The 6612-nt window shown below is 42.3% G+C and overlaps 1 non-coding gene across 1 annotated transcript; it reads left to right on the plus strand.

Annotated features, from left to right (window-relative positions):
- Window positions 1-6111: 6111 nt before the first annotated feature.
- On the plus strand, window positions 6112-6250 carry LOC112937702 (small nucleolar RNA Z247). The gene has a single exon (XR_003240362.1). It is a non-coding gene; the product is annotated as a small nucleolar RNA Z247 (small nucleolar RNA).
- Window positions 6251-6612: the final 362 nt, after the last annotated feature.

Consider the following 6612-nt stretch of genomic DNA (forward strand, 5'->3'; position numbering starts at 1 on the left):
TTGTCCGGATTCCGCTGTCACGTTGCGCCCAGCCGCTGAGGCCCCCCCGGCCCTCTCTCCTCTCGCTAGCTTGCTGGTATCCGGTTGGTGGGGCGCGACGCGCGCGCACACCACGGCATCGACTCCTCCACGGCTCCACCTCTCGACCGAGCGAAATCAGGTGTACACTGTACGCTACGTTACGTGGGGCGTGGGCCACTACGCACGTCGTTGTCGCGTCGCACGCTGCAGCCTGCAGGAGTCGTCGCCCCGGGTCAGGCCCGCGCGCTACGTAACGTCCGTACGTACATCATCAGTAGCATGTGTGAGTTGCGATCGCGACTTGGCGGGTCAGGGCGGTGGAAAACCAGTGGCCCGGGACGGGGGGATGCAGGTGTGTACGGGTGAAGAGGGTTTTGCGTGCATTCAGAGGTTAATCGAGCCTTGCTGAATGGATCATCCGATCTGATAGTTTCTTTAGGGTGCGCTCTTTTCAGTTTATAGGATTAGATTCTCCTCGTTTTCTGTTAGCACGTTTTCAAACCGCTAAACGGTATATTTCGTGCAAAAACTTTCTATAAAGAAGTTGTTAAAAAAATTCAATAAATTTATTCATAAAAAAATTATATATTAATACTTAATTAATAATATGTTAATCGTATTTCTCATTTTGCGTGCGACTAAACTGTCCACCGCCACTGCACAAACGATCGCACCCCAGTCAGTCAGGTACTCTCGATTTGAACCATTCGATGTTGACATAAATAAACTATTGTTGTCTAGTGTAGATTGCGTGGAAAATTAATGAGAATTCTGGGATGAATCGACAGTAATTCAAAGCAAACGTTCCCTGAAATAGTATTATATTAGACGGTCTTCCAAGTTTTACTGTAAAATATATGATTGAATACACGTTAAATGTTATATAAATGATGAGCAGATTTATGTTAAAATATTGTGAAAAGAGAAATTTTACTGTTTCTCGAAAGATAAGAAGAGATACCAAAATTTTTAGTGCAAATTTGGTACCTTCAAGTACCGGTGAAATTTGGTACTTCATCTAGTTAAAATTTTATGTTAGAGACTGTAAATCACTATTGCGAAAAATGATGCTCATATGTTGAGGTTTAAAATGTAATAACTTATAGATGTAGTTGCTATGTTTATATGATGAGCTTTTGATATTCAGTGAGTTTTTTTTTGCGAGGAAGACCAGATATATTACTCATTTAAAGCTTCCTCATTCACAAACTGTGAAATGAGATTACAAGAGCCATCTGGCCAGAACTCAGAAAGAAAATTAGTGCGGCCTCTATTAGCTAAAAAGTGGCTTATGTTATTCTGGCATCGCTGAACTTTCTGAATGCTGACCACTCTATCGCCTGCCAGCAGCTCTTCTATGTCCCTGACAAGGTAAGCAAGCTGGGACATCTCCCTCCCTGGTGACTGGATCATATTGATAGCGACCAAACAATCCGACTCCATAATGAGCGGCAGCAGAGCCCATTGTAGAGCTAGATTGATGCCTTCTTTGCAAGCCAAAAGTTCAGCTTCAAGAGGGCTGCTACATCTCTCCATAGAACCGCAGGCTGAAAAAAATGACAAAATGACAGAGCCTAAACTATTCCTGAGAACAGCACCTAGACCTCCAGTTCCTGAGGTTGCATCAAAAACCCGTCAACATTTAACTTCATCCATCCTCTCTTTTTAAAGTGGGTTAAAGTGGCATGCTTATATATTAGTCTTTATAATGTTGTACGAATAATTACTACTATTTTTATATGTTAAGCTTTAGATGCTTATTAAGTGGTAAGGAGATAAAGATACGTTTACGTATAATCATGGATGGGTTGATTTTGTCGAAACTAAGCCTGCAGTGAAACTTCTGCTGTTCACATCGTGCTTACCAGTTAGAACTTAGTTAAACAACTCCACTATTGTTAGCAATATATAATGCCACATCTCGAGTGACAATCCTATTGCTGTGATCGTGCCAATCGGTCAAATGATCTCTCTCAGTTTTGATATGGAGAAAACTGGGTGCGGAGGGTGCTGCGCGGTACTATACCAACCATAGATGTGATCAATGTACGATAGTAGGATGGAAATGAAAACATCACCCACATACATGTATTCAGGCGTGTAGTAAAGGCAAAAGGTGCTACTGTACTTATTATTAAATGATGTATGGTTATTTAGTGCAGATTAAGATTTGAGAAAAAAAACTATAGGATCCTTTATTAAATAATATATGGTTTGCATTGAGACGGTGATTAAGAGTAAATGAGGAGAAATTTAAATGTGGTTTGATTTACGGAACATATTCTACTCTACCGTAATAACTATTTCGTGGAAATATTTAAATCCTAAAAGAATAGCTATTCTTGAACTGAGGTAGTAATACTCCCTCCATCCAAAAAAAACAGACAATGAATTTGGACAACCTCGTGTCCAGATTCGTTGTCTTAGGTGATGACACCATCTATATTGTTTTTTTTTCTAAGACGGATGGAGTCCTTAGCCAGAGAGCTTTCATCATGATTCACAAAGTGCATGTATGGTAACAACTTTTAAATCTGCTTTGCTAGCTTGTACTAAAATATTTGAAAAGACGTTCTTGCATGTGTGCTTGGTAGTTCACTACTGCTCGTTTAAGTTGGGCTGCCGAATAATTTGGTGAGACAGGTGGACGGTGCACGAGACAAATTGATTGCAATAAAACCACCTGAAAGGTGGTCATACAGTACACCATAAGTGAATAGACAAATCAGATTTAGTGAACAAGAAATATATATAGGAACAACATATATGATCTGTACAGAATATAATTGGTGTGGGTGCAAAGGTTATCTTGCAGCTACAATTATTTGTTTGAAAGAGACCACTAGTTTAAAAAGGAGACCCTGTGACGTGTCCCAACAATTCCATGCTCTGCTTTGAAGCATTGCAGAGGTGCCGGATGCTTCGAAATAAGCAAGCCAAACTTCTGACTAATAACATATAAGATGCCAGAAATATAATGACAAAGATCTAGTCAGGGAATATACCTGATTCCTGTGTAGGCATCGACATCACATTGCATCGTGCCAAGTTGCCCACCAAAATGATAGCTTTCTTACACTAATTATCAGTCTAGTGGCTATCATTTTTCTAACACTTTTTTTTTATTTGATGCTGTTTGACTACACATTATGGTCTCTAAGACGTGATCAGTATTTCACTCAGCAAAATTTGATGATACAAATTCCAAAACTGCCGATGGAAAAGGAGGAAATTCACTTAACCACATGTATATGTGAGTTGTTTTACAGAACATATAGCGCCAACATGTCCGCCACCACCTGGACACCTTGATTGCATCACAGCCAAGAGATTGCTAATTTGGTTCCAGTTATTCAGATGTGATCCTCTCGTAGCGTGGCTAGGCCCCTTCCCGCTGCTTAGAGTTTGTTTTTAGCCGCCGTAGTTTCTCTAGCTTCAGTTTTTTTATTTTACTTTTTCTCCCTTCCCCTAGTATAAGCTGGTCTGGCTAACTGCGTGGTGTAACTAAAACTCTTTTCGTTTAATATATTGACGTGCAATTCTTTTACGCGTTTGCGAAAAAAAAGTGATCCTCTCGTCTCCTTGATACCCATCGGTTGCTTACCGCTGAACATAATCCGTAATTACTTATTAACTATAAAAAATAATTTATTAGTAAAACTTTTGTAGGCGCCTTGTATGGTGGAGCATTGAATGAATTCTACGTGAATTAATGGATATGCATATGAGAAATTAGCAAGCTATCAAAAGGCTTTGTTTCATACTCCAGCAATCGCTGGACTGCAGCTTCGCCGGGCGACCTAGGTTGCTGAATTGAGCTGAATGTCGAGAGACTAAAACATCTCCAACTTTATCTAGCATCTCGCTAATTACACTAGCTGAGGCACTAGAGTTCGTTTGAAATGAATTTCGGAGAGACTACGAAAGCAAATACTCCCTCCGATCATAAATGTTCTGGACAAGATTCAAACAAAAATTTAAAACATTGGCCCTTTTATGTGTTATGCATGTTCTAATCATAATGCACCTTTCATGTCGTCATTGATTCCTTTATAGCCAGTTCATTTCGTGTGTGAGATCAAGGTTACTCCCACTACTACGTAGAAGATTTTTCTTCCATGAAGTGTGAATGTTGTTGTCCAGATATGATTGGCAGATATTGCTTTGAAATTTCGCAAAGTGATACCAAACAGTGAAAGGAATCTAAATTTACTTATTAATATTATTAATATGTTGGACCCTCCACTGCTACTAGATAGTATAACGTATAAGTAGGGTCATACTTAAAACTAGGTAGAGCCTATAAAAGCAACATGCTTTAATTTACAAAATAACACGACGTACATCATTACCAACGGTTCATGCAATTTTGTTAGAGTGTATTGAACACCTTTGTTGAATAAATGAATGGTCTAAAATCAATTAAAAGTGGCAATTGTGGACTTATGTAGCAAATCAAGTGCCAAAGTTATCGAAGACAATAATTACATTACAGTATGGGACATATTTTCTTGAAGAAAACTAGACATTAGGTTACTGTGTGACACAAGACGGAGTATGCTCAATATATATGCTGGCACCAATCGGACATGGATTTTTATTAAAAAAGATCACACATTTTTAGTTTTTAACCCCATCGATTTTTGTTTATAAAAAGTAATTATTACGCTTTGAAGAGTCGCGCGCATGACTGGTCAAAAGCGTCAAATATAAGTTTTGAGAAGGTATGTTTTTAAAGTTATCGGAAAAGCTTTAAAAATAAAAAATATCATACATGCTCATGCTCCTAATTAATGTATGGCAATAGTTTCAGCTATTTTTTTAATATAATTTTGCTTGGCTAGTTCGCACAAAATTATGTACATGCCTAATTTGTACAATTGGTGATTATGCAGATATGCAGAAATATAGACATGGAGCATCAGAGCATGAGCTTTTTCACGTACGGCTCTTAAAAAGGTATTACAAGGTACATTAGTTCCAGAATTGATCTGGATGCGGTGTTATGCTTCCACCTAGGGACTACCCTCGAGATGCCCGAAGAGCTTCATGCTTCTTGACCCGATGCGATCCACGTGCCACGGCTCAAAGCGACTCTAGCCAAAGATGACAAGTTGCGCGAGGGGGCATGTGGTTGCCCGGGGCGGAACATTTACTATGGGGACCTGGTTCTTATGTCACCGACAATCTTATTTTCTAGTGTCAAGTGATACATTACGCTAGAAAAACAAGGTATCTTCCTAGCCCATTGACTGTAAATGTTGCCCAGAGCATCTATTGTGCTTGTATGAAATCAATGTATTCTATGACTTGAACCAGGTATGGCCTATAAGCCAATGGCAGTATGGCACACATTTTTGAACAATGGTGTTAGATGATAAGAATAGTTAGCTAGATAGATTGGTTCTTATCTTCAGTTTGTTGTAACTAACAGAGAGATAGGATAAGATCTCTCATCCTTTGTATGTACCACGCTAGGGGTTATTCCTAGCCTATATAACACGCAGGCATACCTGTAGGAAGGGTATCGCTTCCATCACATGGTATCAGAGCCTTCCACCCTCCACCAATCAATCTTTCAATCTAATCTCCCAACTCCCGACGCAAATGGCGTCTTCTTCCTCCAACCCATCTGCTCTCAATGGGCAGACAGTTTCTGAGAAGCTCACCAAGAGCAACTTCGTGCTGTGGAAGGCGCAAGTTCTTGCCGCGCTGCGCGGCGCACAGATGGCCGGCTTCCTCGACGGGAGCAATCAGGCACCGGCTGCAACGATCATCGTCACCAAGGACGATGGCAAGACCACCGAGAAGGTGGCAAATCCGGCGCTGGTGCAATGGAAGGCGCAGGAACAGCAGGTTCTCAGCTACCTGCTGTCGTCTCTGTCGCGTGAGGTGCTCACTCAGGTGGCAACACTCACAACGGCGGCAGATGTTTGGGAGGCAATTGAGAGCCTCTTCGCATCTCAATCTCGCGCCCGCATCCTCAACACTCGCATGGCGCTCTCCACCACCGTGAAAGGAAACCGGAGCATGGCGGAGTATGTCGGTAAGATGAAATCTCTTGCGGATGACATGGCTTCTGCAGGAAAACTAGTTGATGATGAGGAGCTCATCTCCTACATTCTTGCCGAGCTGGATTTCGACTACAACTCGGTGGTCTCGTCAGTCACGGGACGCACCGGTCCAATCTCTGTGAGCGATGTCTATGCGCTCCTGGTTGGCTTTGAGTCGCGGCTGGAACTTCTCCAGAACGCGGCCAATCCTTCTGCCAACACCGCGTCGCGAGGAGGGCGAGGCGGACGCGGTCGTGATGGCAGAGGGCGCGGCGGCGGCAACCCTGGACGTGGCGGCGGCTTCGGGCGCGGTCGTAATGACGGCAAGCCCAAGCCGACGTGCCAACTCTGCGACAAGATCGGCCACATCGTCGCCAAGTGCTGGAAGAGGTTTGATCCCTCTTTCACCGGTGAAGAGAAGAACGCCAACACTGCTGCAGTGAACTCCTACGGCATCGACACGAACTGGTACATCGACAGCGGCGCCACCGACCACATCACTGGAGAGATGGAGAAGCTCATGGTGAAGGACAAATAC

This window comes from Oryza sativa, chromosome 1, assembly GCF_034140825.1.
Source record: "Oryza sativa Japonica Group chromosome 1, ASM3414082v1".
In the NCBI taxonomy this organism is placed as follows: Eukaryota; Viridiplantae; Streptophyta; class Magnoliopsida; order Poales; family Poaceae; genus Oryza; species Oryza sativa.